Below are 17,002 nucleotides of genomic sequence, written 5' to 3'. Positions count from 1 at the left end.
GAGATGGACTGTAATGAAAGAATCAAAGTTCCAAATATACAATAAAATAATCCACATGAAAAATAAAAATCCACATACAATTCGAAAGGATCTGCGTTTCGACAAGATGTCTTCTTCAGGGGTCCCTAAGAATCCTATGATGTTGAATATGTGGAGAGACGAATGCTGCTGGAAGCCAAGACATGATATATAAAATTTGTTAAAGTTTTGTCTGTAGAAGAATAGGGATAAGAATATAAGAATAGCCTTACTGGGTCAGACCAATGGTCCATCAAGCCCAGTAGCTCGTTCTCACGGTGGCCAATCCAGGTCATGAGTACCTGGCCAAAACCCAAGGTGGCTTCCCCCATGTCTTTCTCAATAACAGACTATGGACTTTTCCTCCAGGAACTTGTCCAAACCTTTCTTATAACCAGCTACGCTATCCGCTCTTACCACATCCTCTGGCAACGTGTTCCAGAGCTTAACTATTTTCTGAGTGAAAAAAAAAAATCCTCCAATTGGTTTTCAAAGTATTTCCCTGTAACTTCATCGAGTGTCCCCTAATCTTTGTCATTTTTGATGGAGTGAAAAATCGATCCACTCCACTCAGGATTTTGTAGACTTCAATCATATCTCCAATAGGACTCTAGGGAGAAGAGAGGTCTATGAGAAGCACCACATTTCTGCAGCCTCCTTCTGTTTCTGTTTCTTTTTAGACTCTTTCAGCTCGTCCTGGCACTGCCCTAAGCTCTCCTGTACTTTATTTTTCTGGTTGGAACAAAACTGTGAAAGAAACTGCGGGAATGACCTCTTCGTGCCACTCTTCGTGGTCTACTGCTGTCCACCAACCAGCACTTTTTGCACAGTGTAGCCTCCGAGGGTGGACCCATAATTTCTCAGGGCAATTTCAAAGAGCTATACGGACAGGGGGGAAGTTCAACCGAGGCTCCTCCCCCCCTCAAAGGTTAAATAAAGGAAAGGAACGGCAAACATGACTTTAAAATAACTTTGCCACACCACCTTCCTTCTCTCTCTCTAATTATTCTTTCCCAGCAGACAGAGAAGCAGCTCCCACTGCCAGGAAAGGTCTCGAGATAACAGTTGTGAAATTGCACTTCTCTCCAAAACGTGACCCTATAAACTCTCCGGAGCCCACCTAGCTCTTCCCTTCGTCTTTCACGTCCAGGAATTCAGCTAGAAACTTCCTGGGCACTTCCTGATCCTTGGCAATGTCAGGGCTTCTGAAGGGTCAGTTCAGAAAGAGAAAACAAGAAGCCCCAAATTTTTTTAAAAAGCTGAGAGCTCGGCCGTTTTACTAAACTGCGCTAAGTGCGAACGCACACTTTGGGCTCCCTTTACTAAGCTGCGTTAGGGCTTTAGCGCACGGAATAGCGCGCGCTACAATGTCGCGTGCTCTAGACGCTAACATCAGCATTGAGCTGGCGTTAGTTCTAGCCACATAGCGTGGGGTTAGCGCGCGCTAAAAACGCTAGCGCACCTTAGTAAAAGGAGCCGTTAACGTAGGGAAAAAAGTTTAATGCAAAATGTCAGCCAGCGGTTTAGTGAGGGAGGAGGGGGGAGGGCAGTCCACACTGGGTGCCATGTTGGTGGGGGTGCTGACACCCCCTCCTCTTGTTATTCCACCCCTCCACGCATGTATTCCCCCCACTTCCCTTCCCCCCCTACCTCTAGCTGAAGTTGTTGTTCGCGGCGGTCAACCACGTGCTCTTCGCGACCCCCATTGGCTCTCTCGCTGACGTCACTTCTGGGTGCCGCCCACAGGAAGTGACGTCAGAGGGAGATCTGACAGGGTCGCGAGGAGCACGCTGTTGACTGCCACATGCAACAACTTCAACTAGAGGTAAAAAGGGAAGGGGGGGAGGCGCTCGCATGACAGGCGGGATCGGGGAAGGAGTGCAGGGTGGAGACTAGGGTGGAGGAGGGGCGCCTCTCCCCCTCGCTACGCCACTGCTGTCAGCACATGCTAATCGCACGCTATTTTTTTTTTTTTTTTTTTTTAAGTTCAGTATGTTGTATTGAAAATTTTTCATAACATAAGAATAAAACAATACTAATACAGAACAAGAGATCCTGACAATAATGCTTGTGTTGGTAATCAATAAATGCACAAGTCAACGCCCAAAATTAGGCAATGATAATACAGTGTTCCATATCAGTAAAAATAGAGGGAGGGGAGGAAAAAGAAAAAGGGAAGAAATAACCAGTACATGATACATAACCAATAACAATGATGTGTCGTCTGTATACTATCAATCAAGAAGAACATACCACATCCATGAGTAATAATCACCACTAGAGAGAAGGAGAGATAAAATTATTAGTAATAAGGAGGAATTGACATTGTCAGAGGGGGTATTAGAGTATTATTAACGCAAGGAGTGAGGTCTTAAGTCAGTTAGCAAACGTGCTATTTTTTCAGGAGGGGGCTTGTCAGGGGCAGGGAATGGGCATGGAAGCGTGTTCGTTCAAATTAGCACACAGTAACTAGATAATGCGGACTTAACATGGGCGCGCAAAGGGCTGGATTCTATAAACGGTGTCCCGATTGTGGGCAGTGGTAGGCGTCCTACTGCTGTCTAACCAGCCAATTGGGATGCATGTTTTGTTTTTTAAAACACCCCCTAGGCAGGCATTTTCGCGAGCCTAGGGAGAAACGTAGGGTCGCTTAAGCTTGCCCAAGGCTAGGTGTGGGCGTGGTTTCACCCAGAAGTGGCCTTAGGCAAGCTTCTCCTAGGCCATGATTGATGTCTGAAATGTAGGCCAACAAAATACTGGTCTACAGTTCAAATAGACAAGGTGGCTGAGCCGATCGTAGCAAGGGAATCTCCCTGATGCGATCAGTATAGCGGCCACAGCAGAGAACCTGTCCTTCCTGCTGGAACCTCTGAAGTTCCTCCCGAATGTCCACGGCAGGAGGAGTGCCCAATTCCTCCTGCCCCCCGCCCCCCAAGGCATCCCCCGGCAGGAGGGATACCCACTCCCTCCTGCTGCTGGCCCCATCATCCACCAAACTCTCCCCAACTCCACCCCTGGCACTCTCCCAACATCCCCCTGCCACTATCTGACACCACACCGACGCCCTGAAGATTCCCCTGCCACTCCCCGACCCCACCCTGACATCCCCAAGATCCCCTTGACACTCTCTGACTCCATTCGGATAACACACATTAAAAAAAAGGGGCGGAACTATTGGTAAGACAGGTAAGCAACTTGGGAGTGATCATCAGTGCTGACATGAAGGCAGCCACTCAGGTGGAGAAGGCTTCATCTAAAGCACGGCAGATGATAGGTTGTATCAAGAGAAGCTTCGTCAACAGGAAACCTGAAGTCATGATGCCATTGTACAGAGCCCTGGTGAGACCTCATCTGGAATACTGTGTGCAATTCTGGAGGCCACATTACCGTAAGGATGTGCTCAGAATTGAATCGGTTCAGCGGATGGCCACCAGGTTGGTCTCGGGGCTAAAGGGTCTCCCGTACGAAGAAAGATTGAGCAAATTGCAGCTCTACACTCTCGAAGAGCGTAGGGAGAGGGGAGACATGATTGAGACTTTTAAGTACATCACGGGACGGGTCGAGGTGGAAGAGGATATCTTTCTTCTCAAGGGACCCTCGACCACAAGAGGACATCCGCTCAAACTCAAGGGAGGGAAGTTTCGTGGAGACGCCAGGAAGTACTTCTTCACGGAGAGAGTGATTGAGCATTGGAACAAGCTTCCAGTGCAGGTGGTCGAGGCACGCAGCATCCCAGACTTCAAGAACAAATGGGATACCTATGTGGGATCCCTACGAGGTCATGCCAAGGGATAGGGTCACTAGGACTTGAATTGGCGGGTCAGTAGAATGACAGTACAATTATTGTACTTTAGGGGTCAGTAGACTTAAGAGGGTGGGTAAATGGTGTGGGCAGACTTGATGGGCTATGGCCCTTATCTGCCGTCATCTTTCTATGTTTCTATGTCCTGACCAGTCACTTTGTACGGATTGCTAAAACTCGCCAAGTGATGTTAGTGCATCAGTCGCTCAGCTAGTTTGCATGGTGTTTTAATGCTAAATAGCTAATTTGCATGGCCAGATCGGAAAATGGGCGATCAAGGGGAAAAACACGCTGTGAGCTGTGTCGTGCAATGGGTCGGCAATTGCGGTCATCGCTGAAGCGGTCGAACTTGGTTTAGCGACGCTCGCCGACTTTAGTGCGTTTCGCTCTATGACAGACGATTAGCGCCTCGATGCTGAAACTCTCCAAAGGTTTAGAAGGAGAACACAGGCCATCTAATGCCTCAATTCCTTATCTTTAACGATTCTCCTTTATCCCCCACCTCCCACCCCTCCACAGCTCTGTTACGCAGCAGTGGGCACGGCTAGCAGCAGACGAAAATTGGATTTGAAGTCGGAGGCTCTGAAGAAGCTGGGGAAAGCGGGAGCAGCTGAAAATCTCTTCATGGTGTCAGGTTTGATTGGCAGCTGTCATCAATCCTGTTTCTCTCTCTTGGCACAGAGGCTTTGGATCAGCTCCTCTTGCCACTCAAAGTGCTTACCCATGCAAAGCTTGGGCATTGTATAGATGTTAGGTTGTTCATATCTTGTCCCTATCTCTGTTTTTTATCTTCTCTTTCTTTACCATTTTTTTTATTATTATTTTCTCTGGTACTTTAGTTAGATTGTGAGCCTTCGGGACAGTTAGAGAACTTTCAAGTACCTATCTTTAGTTATTTTATTTTATTGTATCTTTAATGCATCTTTATTGCAAACCACTTTGAACCTCACGGTATAGCGGTATATAAGAAATAAAATTAAAAAAATAAATAAATGTGTGGATTTATGGACTTGAACTTCATAAACATTCAGGGAAAGACTTTTCTGTCCCTCAACCCTCTCCATGCAGACAAAATGTAGCTCTGAAGCAGAGGCTCTTCTCTGCAGTGGAGAGAGCCAGACATGCAATTATCTAACTGCACCACTCTAGAAATCAAAATGTAGTGAAAGGGAGCCAAGTCTAGGACAATGAAGCCATTGTGACATCACTGATGAGGTTGGCTCTTATTGGTGGAATGAGGCATCATTACATTACATTAGTGATTTCTATTCCGCCTTTACCTTGTGGTTCAAGGCGGATTGCATAGGAATTGTTATGATATTAAGAATTACATATTGTTAAGATAATAAGAAGTACTTAAGGAATAGTTTGAACATTTTCTAATTTGCTAAGAAGTAGATAGTATTGCAGGAGGAGTTTGGGACATGTCTGATTGTGTTATATTGGTTTTATGTATTTTTTTTTTTTTTAAGAGTATGGTTTTTGTTTCTTTTTTGAAGGTTTTGTAGTCTGTGGTCGAAGTCAGCAGATTGGTGAGTTGTTTGCTCTAGTGGCCAGTAGGTTGTCATACAGTTTTCTTCGTTTGATGTTTTTGGTTGGCGGGTGTGTGAATATTGTGTGGGTTCTCCTGTGTCTGGTTGAGGTAGATTGAATTAGTCGATTGTTCCAGAAGATTGGGCTGTCTCCGTTTATAGCTTTAAATAGTAGGCAGTGGAATTTGAAGTGAACTCTTGCTTGTATTGGGAGCCAGTGTGAGTTGTGGTGTGCCTCTGTGATGTGGTCGTATTTTTTCAGTGAATAGATGAGTCTTAGGGCTGTGTTTTGTGTTGTTTGAAGTTGTTTTATCATGGTTGCAGGGCAGGGGGAGATATAGTATGTTGCAGTAGTCTATTAGGCCTAGGATTAGTGATTGAACCATGAGTTGGAATTGTTTTCCGTCGAAGAATTTTCGGACTTGTCTTAGGTTTCTCATAGTCAGTGGCGTACCTAGGGTATGTGGCACCCGGGGCCCATCATTTTTTGACACCCCCCCCCCCCCCATGTATAAAAATTTTTTTTTTTTTTTTTTTTGCAATAACCATGAAATGGAATAAATGGTCAGAATAGAAACAGGCAGTGAAAATTTTCTTTTATTGAACCTCATATATGTAACCATTATTCCAAACATAACATAACATAAATTATGTCTAAATTGTCATGACATTAGAAGTACATATGGAGTAGTTGCAGGTGATGCTTGGGACAGTTCTGATTGTGTTAGTTCGGTTTTATGTGTTTTTTGAATAGAAGGGTTTTTATTTCTTTTTGAAGGTTTTGCAGTCTGTGGTTGATATCAATTGGTTGTAGAGTTGGGGGTCGAGTGTTGCAGCTCGAATGGCTAGGAGGTTGTCAAACAGTTTTTTTTCTTTTGACGTTTTTGGTTGGAGGGTGTGTGAATGGTGCACAAGTTCTCCTATGTCTGTTTGAAGTGGATTGAATTATTTAGCTGAAGAAATTAGTTACCCCCCATTCCACACACATTAATTCTCTTCCATTTTTGTTCCCATTATAAAAAACACTGATAAGTTCCCAGAAAAAAATACATTAAAATAAGAAGTGAAAACAAAGGCCCCTACAGATGAGAACATAACATAAGAATAGCCTAACTGGGTCAGACCAATAGTCCATCATGCCCAGTAGCCCATTCTCATGGTAGCCAATCCAGGACACTAATACCTGGTCAAAACCCAAAGAGTAGCAACATTCCATGCTACCGATCCAGGGCAAGCAGACACTTCCCCCATGTCTTAATAACAGATTATGGACTTTTCCTCCAGGAATTTGTCCAAATCTTTCTTAAAACCAGCTACACTATCTGCTTTTACCATAACTTCTGGCCACTTCATTTTTAAGTTTAGATCTTTCCTTTCAAACAGAGACCTTGCTAGATGTCAAATACAGCACAAGGTAACTTCACATGGACTTAGCTGTGCAGGAAATGTGAATCTCCTCATACACCCACCATATAGTGCAAAAATGTGCAAAGGTCTGTTTTTTTCTTTCGATCACTACATAGCCTAATGCCACACAAGCAGCGCTGTTACAAACATATTCTGTAGGTCAATGCTAAGGATAACAAAGTTTCCTTCCTTGGACCAGAAGGAGATAAACCACTGGAAGAGATCCCAAAACAACACCCAAAGACCCACTCAGTGTGTGAATCAGTTGAGTGGAGTGGACTAACTGGGGGGTGGAAATGGGCCCGGAGTTTGCTCAGCAGAATTTCCCAGACCACCTCTTCCTCTCAACACATTGACACGCTGCCACCATCACCACTAGAAACACCTCACTGGGTAGGCCAGCTATGCTATAAACTTTATAAAACACATTATTATATTTTCTTATAAAGCACATATTTTAACTGACCTCTCTGACATCCTCAGCCTTTCCATTCACAAAAATAGAAGGAAGAAAAGTTCCCATTTCCTGCTGTCTCATGTCCCCGGCCTATACAATATTTTTTTTTCTGCAGACTCTTCAAAAGTCTGACCAAATCCTCGTTTCACTTGCATTATAAAGTACTGAGGATGCCATCTCTCCCCAATCCCAGGTCCTAAAGTCTAAGACAGTAGCGCAAACTAATGCTGCCAGATACAGGAAAAAAAATTTTTGATTCGATTCAGCCCTATTGAATTGGTTTTTCAATTCGATTTTCCTGCCCAGTTGGGTGATTTTTTTCAAAACTCCTGGTGGGTTTTATAGCTTTTTCACCCCCTTTGGCTTCTCCTAACCACACTGGCGCTGTGGTGTAAATAAAATAAAGAAACAAAAAGGACTTTTCCTCTTTCTGTTAAATCCTAGCTCACGTTTGCAGTCCAACACCAGCTCTGGCAGGATACACATTTCAAATCTGACATGTTATAATCACAAAACAGAAAATAAAATTAATTTATCTACCTTTTGTTGTCTGGTTATATTTCAAATCTTGTTGGTCCAAGGCTCTGGTTTTCTTCTGATAACTTGCTTGCCAGGGTCTCCTTCTTTCTGCATGCTAACCATCCATCTGCCAACTCTGTCCTCCCTTTCCATTTCCCTTCCCTTCCCAGGAAGTCTGGTATCTTTCCTTTTTTTCATCTCCCTCCACAGATCCACCTTTTCTTAAATACCCTTTCATCTGGCATCTCTCCCTCCTTCCCCACCATCCCAGAGTCCACCATCTCTCCGTTTCTTTTCCTAATTACCCTCCTATCCAGTATCTCTATCCCTCCTCCACACCATCCCTTGTGTCCAATTTCTCTCCCTTTCTGTTCCTTCCCTCCCTAAATCCCATGGTCCATCATCTCTCTCCCTCTCCTCTATTTTCAGACCCATTATTTCTTCCCCACCCCCAAAGTTTGGCATATGCATGTCTCTTTGAACACCCCCTTCCCTCCGTGTACTTCTAAATCATGGTCCCCCCCCAAAGGCCTGTCCCCCCTTAAAGGTCTGCCTGTCCCACCTTGAAGGCCTGCACCCCCCTTGAAGGCCTGTCCCTTCCCCTTGTAGGCCTGTCCCCCCCTTGAAGGCCTGCCTGCCTGTCCCCCCCTTGAAGGTCTGCACCCCCCGAAGGCCTGCACCCCCCCGAAGGCCTGTCTCCCACTTGAAGGCCTGTCCCACCCCCTTGTAGCTTCTCCCCCCCCCCTTGTAGGCCTGTCCCCCCTTGAAGGCCTGCCTGCCTGCCTTTCCCCCCCTTGAAGGCCTGTCCCCCCTTGAAGGCCTGCACCCCCTTGAAGGCCTGCACCACCCCCCTCGAAGGCCTGCACTCCCTTGAAGGTCTGCACCCCCCCCGAAGGCCTGTCCCCCACTTGAAGGCTTGTACCACCCCCTTGTAGCTTCTCCCCCCCTTGTAGGCCTGTCCCCCCCTTGAAGGCCTGCCTGCCTGCCTTTCCCCCCCCTTGAAGGCCTGCACCCCCTTGAAGGACTGCACCCCCCCACGAAGGCCTGCACTCCCTTGAAGGTCTGCACCCCCCCGAAGGCCTGTCCCCCCCTTGAAGGCCTGTCCCACCCCCTTGTAGGCCTGTCCCCCCCCTTGTAGGCCTGTCCCCCCTTTAAGGCCTGCCTGCCTGCCTTTCCCCCCCTTGAAGGCCTGTCTCCCCCTTGAAGGCCTGCACCCCCCTTGAAGGCCTGCACCCCCCCTTGAAGGCCTGTCCCCCCCCCTTGTAGGCCTGTCCCCCCCCCCTTGTAGGCCTGTCCCCCCCCTTGTAGGCCTGTCCCCCCCTTGAAGGCCTGCCTGCCTTTCCCCCCTTGAAGGCCTGTTCCCCCCCTTGAAGGCCTGCACCCCCTTGAAGGCCTGCACCCCCCCAAAGGCCTACACCCCCCCGAAGGCCTGCACCCCCCTGAAGGCCTGCCTGCCCCCCTTGAAGGTCTGCACCCCCCCCGAAGGCCTGTCCCCCCTTGAAGGCCTGCCTGCCTGCCTGTCACCCCCTCCCCCTTGAAAGCCTGCTTGCCTGCCCGCCCGCCCCACCCTGAAGGCCTGATGCCCCGACCCACCCCGAAGGACCGCTCGCCCCCCTGGCCTCCCCGCGCACCACCTATGAAGCAGCCGCAGCAGGATCGCGAAGTCAGCGTCAGCGATCCCTGCGCTGCTTCCTGCGCCACGGTCCCGCCCCTCCTCTGACGTCAGAGGAGGGGCGGGATCGCGGCGCAGGAAGCAGCGCAGGGATGCTGACGCTGACTTCGCGATCCTGCTGCGGACTGCTTCACAGGTGGTGCAGGAAGGTCAGTGGGGCGAGCGGTCCTTCGGGGGTGGCGGGGGACTGAACGGCAAGGCCGGGAACACCCCCTTAGGGCTGGTACCCGGGGCGGCCCGCCCCCCCCGCCCCCCCCCTAGGTACGCCACTGCTCATAGTGGCAAAGGATGTTTTCTTTATTTTGTTGATTTGTGGTTGCATGGTACACTCTCTGTCTATCAGCACTCCGAGGAGTTTTAGCGTGGGTTGAATGGGGAATGAGCTCAAGTTAATTACTAGATTAGTCAAGATTGGGATTTTGCTGTTTTCTAGTAGGATGAAGCATTTTCCTCTGTCTGTCCCAGTGGGCTCACAATCAATGGGGGACCAGGTAGCCTTCCCAGGATCATAGAGGACATCATGGGCTTGAACCAACAACCACGGGACGTTGAGGCTGTAGTTATAACCCCCGCAACCACACTCTCAGAGATCGTATGTAAAAAAAATAGCCAGGCAACCATTGTCTGGTAGAGATGTCAAAACATAATTAACAAAGCGTGGTAAAACCTAGAATGACAAAACATGGCATGGGAAGACATAGCATCGTGAGCGTAGAATGGCAGAGCACATAGCATGGTAGTCCTAGTATTACAAGTATGACAGAGACAAGACTTGGCAAAAACGGTATGGCAAGCGTGCATAACATGGAAGACATGGTACAGTAAACAGTGAGTTGCGAACATGGTATGAGAGATAAGAACATAAGAATTACCGCTGCTGGGTCAGACCAGTGGTAACATTGCGCCCAGCAGCCCGCTCACGCAGCGGCCCCCAGGTCAAAGACCAGTGCCCTAACATGGTAGCACGGTAGACATAGTATGGTACAAATGGTATATCGTAAAGTAAATTCTAGTGTATTAGGACAAAGATGGTGAACAGTAGGACAAGGTGTGGAAGAACATTGAATGAGAAAACATGGCATGGTCTGACATGGGAGGAATCACTTAGCGTTTGAAGCTCGAGGGTTGAGGCCCTTCGTCAGAAGGTTAGGGGGATTTGGATTGGCAAACTTTCATGGAGGGTCAGGGGAAGAAATGTGTTTTTATTGCCTTCCTAAAGCTCAGTAGATCTTCTAATGATCTCATGTGCTTTGGTAGTTTATTCCAGAGGAAATGGCGGGCCTGCCAGCAAGAGAGTGTGGGCATACCACTTGCCGACCATCAGATAAAGGTACAGGGGTCATACATGGGGTTCGTGGGCTCTTGGTGGTGTCGGGGAGTTATCTGGGTGGAGTCAGAGAGTGTCAAGGGGATCTTGGGGATGTCGGGGTGGAGTCGGGGAGTGGCAGGGGAATCCTGGGGGTGTCGGTGTGGAGTAGGTAGGTCGGTAGGTAGTGCAAGATCTTTTATCCCAGGACAAGCAGGCAGCATATTCTCACATGTGGGTGATGTCATCCATGGAGCCCGGTATGGACAGTGTAAAAGTGTACAGTCACTTTAAGCTTTAGAAGCTTTAAGATTGCCCGCACCGTGCATGCGCGAGTGCCTTCCTGCCCAACGCCGGCTTACAGGTCGGCAGTTTTTCGTTTTCCGCGGAGTAAAGAACACGTATCTAAACTTTGTCTAGTCGAGTTTGCCTTCCCGCTTTGTATTTTTTCATTATTTCTTTCTTGTTTTTCTTTCACACCCTTTATACTTTCAAGTAAATTTATTTTCATTTTCAAGGCCTGAGGCGTTTTTGTAGCCTTTGTCCCCGCTGGCATCGTTGATGGCTTTTCGGCAGAAAGTATTGGACTAATGAAGAAAGAGAGAGTGAGAGACAGATGGGGAGGGAAGGAGAAATGTCACACTCAAGGGAAGGGGGAGAAGGCAGAGAGTAAAAAGTTGAACTCATGGAGAGAGAGATGTTGGTTGGAGGAGGGAAAGAGGACTGGAGGAGAGGAAGCGTGCAGGAGACAGAGAGAAAGAGAAGTTGGACTAGTGGAAAGGACGGAGAAATGTTGGGTGTGGCAGTAGAGGGAGTAGAAGAGATGCACCCTGGATCTCTTTCCTCACTCCCTTTTCAGCAGGGGAGGGAATGAGAGAGAGAGAGAGAGAGAGAGAGAAGGTGACAACTGCCAATGGGGGTGGAGGAGAGAGGAAGAAAAGTTGGACTCATGGAGGGACACAGAGAGATGTTGGTTGGGGAATGGAATGACGTCTGGATGAGAGGAAGCATGCAGGAAGCAGAAAGAAAGAAATATTGGATGCACAATCAGAAGGACACATGAAACCACCAGACAGCAAAATAGGAAAAATGATTTTATTTTCAACTTAGTGATCAAAATGGTCAGTTTTGAGAATTTATATTTGCTATCTATAGTTTGCACTATATTTGTCTATTTTTCTATAGTTGTTACTGTGGTGATATTGCATATTTTAAAATCATCTGCCTTGACTACTTTGAAAACTCCCCCAAATATAAATTATAACATTTTCTCTGTGTTTTTTTAAATTTTGTGGTTATCATTATCTATATAATAAAACCCTAAGCGCGCATGCGCACTCCCACTTGGGTGTTCCATGTTCCGTGATCAGTAGGTCCCTGGCAGGTAGGAGTGCGCATGCGAGCCTAGGGTTCGTGTAACGCAGTTCGTTGTTGTCGCTCTCCCCGGTGCGCCTGAACCCCTGTTGACCCTCCCACCCAACCCTTCCACCGTGAGACGACCACAAACCTCCCGGCTCCAACAGCGTCCGCAGCACTCTAAACACGCTGCCTCGCGGCCCTCCACCGCCCCGATTTCCTCTGCCATGTCCCTGATGACATCATCAGAGACAGAGACGCGGCAGAGGAAATCAGGGCAGAAGGCCGAGAAGCAGCATGCCCAGAGTGCTGCGGACGCTGCCGGAGCTAGGAGGCCCGTCGGTCATCTTGCGGTGGGAGGGTCAGTGCGGTCAGCTGCATGGCTGCGGTAGTGGCGGGAGGGGGGGAGATGGAAACATGCTGCTCAAGGGTTATACTGCACAGGGGGATGGGAGGGAGGCAGGCTGGCTTCGGAGGGTGGGGGTGGGACAAAGTCTGAACGGCAGTGAGGGGGACATAGGAAGGAGGCACTGGGGGCACTAAGGACATAGGAAGGGGCATTAAAAACATAGGAGGCACTGAGGGCACTAAGGACATATCCCATGCAGGAAAATTAGGGACTTCCCTCTTCTTCAGGATCACCGAACTCTGGAACAGCTTTATTACCCCGATTCGGAGCCTGACCTCCCTCCAACTCTTCTGAAAACATTTGAAAACTTGGCTTTTCTCTAAAATGCAATGACCCCTCCCTCATTGATATACGAAGTCCCTCTAAACTTCTCTTTCTAAGTCCTTCTACTTTTCATTGTAGTTCCTTTCTATACCAACTCCTGTAAACCGTGCCGAGCTCTACTTCTGTGGAGATGATGCGGTATACAAACTTAAGGTTTAGTTTAGTTTAGTTTAGTTTAGACATAGGATGGGACACTAAGGACATAGGAAGGCGTAACTGTGGGGACTAAGGACATAGGAAGGAGGCATTGAGGGCACTAAGACATAGGTTGGGACATTATGGATATAGGAAGGGGGCCACGGAGAGACAGACAGGCAGGCATGGCACAACAGAGAAATACAGGCAGGCAGGGGGCCAGGGACAGAAAGAAAGACAGACAGGGGGCCAGAGAGAGACACAGACAGAAAGAATGACAGACAAACAGCATCCTAGAAGAGAGAGAGAGAGAGAGAAAGAAAAATCCCAGACAGACATCCACTCTAGCACCCGTTAATGTAACGGGCTTAAACACTAGTGTATTAATAAGATTATATTGTGTGCATATGAAAAATAGATGGACGAGATTGCATTAATTTTGTACTATTATTATGGGGTGGGCTCAAGGGCGGAGCTTGGGCAGGTCTGGGGTGGAGCTTGGGCAGGGGTATTCGGTTGGTATTTGTTAGGCTTAGGGGGAATTTGGCTTGACGAAGTTGAGAAACATTATTCTAGGGTACTGGAGTATTTTTCCCTGTTGTGGCTCTTGGGCCTCTAACCTTTTTCTCTGACCTATGGATGTCCTCCTTCATACTTACAGCCTGCAATGCATTCAGTGGAAGAGTGGTCTAGTACTTGGAGCAGCTGCCTCAACACCCTGAGGTTCTGAGTTCAACTCCCAATGCAGCTCCTTGTGACTCTTGGCAAATCACTTAACATTTCACTGCCCAGACAGTTATTCCTATGCACTTCGTTTTCAAATCTCCAACAACTGCTATGTTGAATTTAAATTTCCATGGCGCTGTTTTCTATTATTCAAACACAAAAACATATTTTCTTTCCACTAATGGACTTCATGTTCCACTGCCACTATTTCTACCTTCTACATTTGAGTATACCCACATTCTCCTGGATGCTAGGGTCCACCTTGGGGGGTTAGCGCCCAAGAAAAGGATCTGGGTGTCATCATAGAGGATACGATGAAACCTTCCACCCAATATGCGGCGGTGCCAAAAAAGCTAACAGGATGCTAGGAATTATTTTAAAAGGGATGGTTAACAAGACTAAGAATGTTATAATGCCCCTGTATCGCTCCATGATGTGACCTCATCTGGAGTATTGCGTTCAATTCTGGTCTCCTTATCTCAAGAAAGATATAGTGGCGCTAGAAAAGGTTCAAAGAAGAGCGATCAAGATGGTAAAGGGGATGGAAGTCCTCTCGTATGAGGAAAGACTAAAGTGGTTAGGGCTCTTCAGCTTGGAAAAGAGACGGCTGAGGGGGAGATATGATTGAAGTCTACAAAATCCTGAGTAGAGTAGAACGGATACAAGTGGATCAATTTTTCACTCTGTCAAAAATTACAAAGACTAGGGGACACTCGATGAAATTACAGGGAAATACTTTTAAAACCAATAGGAGGAAATTTTTTTCACTCAGAGAATAGTTAAGCTCTGGAACGCTTTGCGAAAGGATGTGGTAAGAGCGGATGGCATAGCTGGTTTCAAGAAAGGTTTGGACAAGTTCCTGGAGGAAAAGTCCATAGTCTGTTATTGAGAAAGACATGGGGGAAGCCACTGCTTGCCCTGGATCGGTAGCATGGAATGTTGCTACTCCTTGGGTTTTGGTCAGGTACTAGGGACCTGGATTGGCCACCAAGAGAAGGGGCTACTGGGCTTCATGGACCATTGGTCTGACCCAGTAAGGCTAGTCTTATGTTCCTATGTATCGGTATTATTTCCTGGATCAGAATAAATCAAGGATTCTGATCTCTCCCACACAAATACTGCTATAAAACTGTGAATTGTGTATTTTTGACTTTGCTTTCAAGTGGAGTCTGAATGCCGGGCCTGTCAGTTTTCTGCTGATTAGCTCTGTGAAACCTCTGGCTGATCTCTTTTCAAGTATTTTTAGCTCTTCCTCCCACTCACCCTTGGAGCTGCTTTTTTTCGGGGCTGGCTCTGTATAGCGCTGAGCTCTGAGTCACTTCAGACTGATTTACAGGAACCTTCCTAAAGGTACTGCCAGATAGAGCCAGTGTAGGTCACCCCAGTGGCAGAGTCGGCAGATTTTGTGGGGAGGAATCTGGTTTTTGTTCAACTGAGGCCCTTTCTCCACACTTTACTCCTGCCCTGCAACGTCTCTGAGGCTGACACACACAGCTTTATGCACCTCACTCCTGCCCTGGTGCACCCCCTTGTTTCCGTGCCAGTGTTTATAAGGTACAAGGAGTAATATCTGGGATGGGATTTTACTTCCTGCGCTTTACCTAGGGGCAGGTGTGGCAAAAAAAAATGTCCATCTTCTGGAGCTGGAACTGCCTGTAGCTCGCACTGATCCAACTCACTTGGCCCTTTTCCCCCAGACTCTGAGCCAAACCCAACTGGACTTTGAGTTTCATTTTTGATCCATCACGCAAGCCTAGACGAGGCTGACTCACAACCTGATTATCCCTCTGCCAAATGTCAGAGGGATGCAGCGAGAGCTGTTTAAATTAGGAGCAGGCCTCATTCTGGTCCATCATCTGGAAGCAGGACAGAATCAGACAGAGACGGGGCATAATGCAAATCAGAAGCTGCTTGTCCGAGAAATCTCACGCGAGAAGCTATCCTGAGAATTAGATGGTTCATATTGGAAAAGCAGAGCAGCAGCAGAGTCTCCAGGGGAAACTGAGTACCTGATGAAACAACTCCAGAAGGTCTGATCATGTTCGGATCAATTTTCAAAGCGTTTGAGAGTCTAATGCCGAAATATAGGCTTATCGTATTTGTATGTCACACCATACCATGTTTGTCATGTTATGTTTTACCGTGTTTTGTTATGTATGTCAACTTGTAACCCGTTTTGAGCTCTCCTGGGAAGATGGGATATAAAACCAAATTTGAGCTGATACTGGGAGTAACGTCGCAAAAAGCTAAATCTGCTGGAGGGTGTTTAATTTTTAAAAGGGCGACTATGATAAAATGAGGAAAATGGTTAAAAAGAAGCTACAAGGATCAGTTGCAAAGGTTAAGACTGTAAACTCAGAAAAGTTGATAAGAGACAGATTCAAAACAAATACTAGGAAGTTCTTTTTTACCCAACGTGTGGTGGACACCTGGAATGCGCTTCCAGAGGACGTAATAGGGCAGAGTACGGTACTGGGGGTTCAAGAAAGGATTGGACAATTTCCTACTGGAAAAGGGGATAGAGAGGTATAGATAGAGGATTACTGCACAGGTCCTGGACCTGTTGGGCCACCGCGTGAGCGGACTGCTGGGCACGATGGACCTCGGGTCTGACCCAGAAGAGGCATTGCTTATGTTCTTATGTTCTTAGTAAGGCTATTCTTATGCTCGTAAATAAAAGAGAATACAAGGAATAAAAACAGTCGATACCTTTGCTAAAAAAAAAAAAAAAAATTTAGTAATAGCAAATGTGTAAATTGCTTTTGGTTAATGGCTGACTTATAGTGCAGCAGTTGACGATAATCTACATTTCAAAAACTTTGGATTTGAGTTTGACCAAGTCGGAGCCCAAGCATACTTATCAGAAAAGCGGACATCCCTCAACAGCTTTGGCTGGCTTCTTCTGAGTTAGGGATGAAAGTCTTTGCATGACTACGTATGTAAAATCCGGCCCCATAGCCTCGCTCCTGCCCCCCCCCCCTCAGCCTGCTCATCTCAGTCGGGAGGGCATCCGCGGATGCCCCTCCTGACGCGATCTGCTTTTCAACACCCGAACAAAGTGCCGGGTTTTGAAAAGCTGTCCGGACATGTCTGGGTAAATCCAGACATCCGGTAACCCTATGCATGACATATGATTAGGATTACCCTATGGCTGCAGACAAAGGAGGACGGATTGAGACATCTGGGTTTTACTTCCATTGCTTAACTCCATTCCACCAAAAACGACATTGGCTTCCCGTCAACTTTGGATGACTCGTCTACAAAGCCCTACATGGCCTACTGCCGAACTACCTAACTGCTCAGTTTTTGCTCTCGTCGCCATGCCGCTCCACACTTTCC

The 17,002-nt window shown here is 47.3% G+C and overlaps 1 protein-coding gene across 1 annotated transcript in view; it reads right to left on the bottom strand.

The window, feature by feature from the left end:
* The window catches only part of LOC117346336 (phosphatidylinositol 3-kinase regulatory subunit gamma), a 374,335-nt gene that overhangs the window by 234,102 nt on the left and 123,231 nt on the right, over window positions 1-17,002 (bottom strand). The gene's annotated exons all lie outside the window — the stretch shown is intronic.

Source organism: Geotrypetes seraphini, chromosome 12 (genome assembly GCF_902459505.1).
Source record: "Geotrypetes seraphini chromosome 12, aGeoSer1.1, whole genome shotgun sequence".
Lineage (NCBI taxonomy): Eukaryota > Metazoa > Chordata > Amphibia > Gymnophiona > Dermophiidae > Geotrypetes > Geotrypetes seraphini.
The sequence above is the reverse complement of the archived record's forward strand: the minus strand, read 5'-3'. Positions and strand labels throughout refer to the sequence as shown.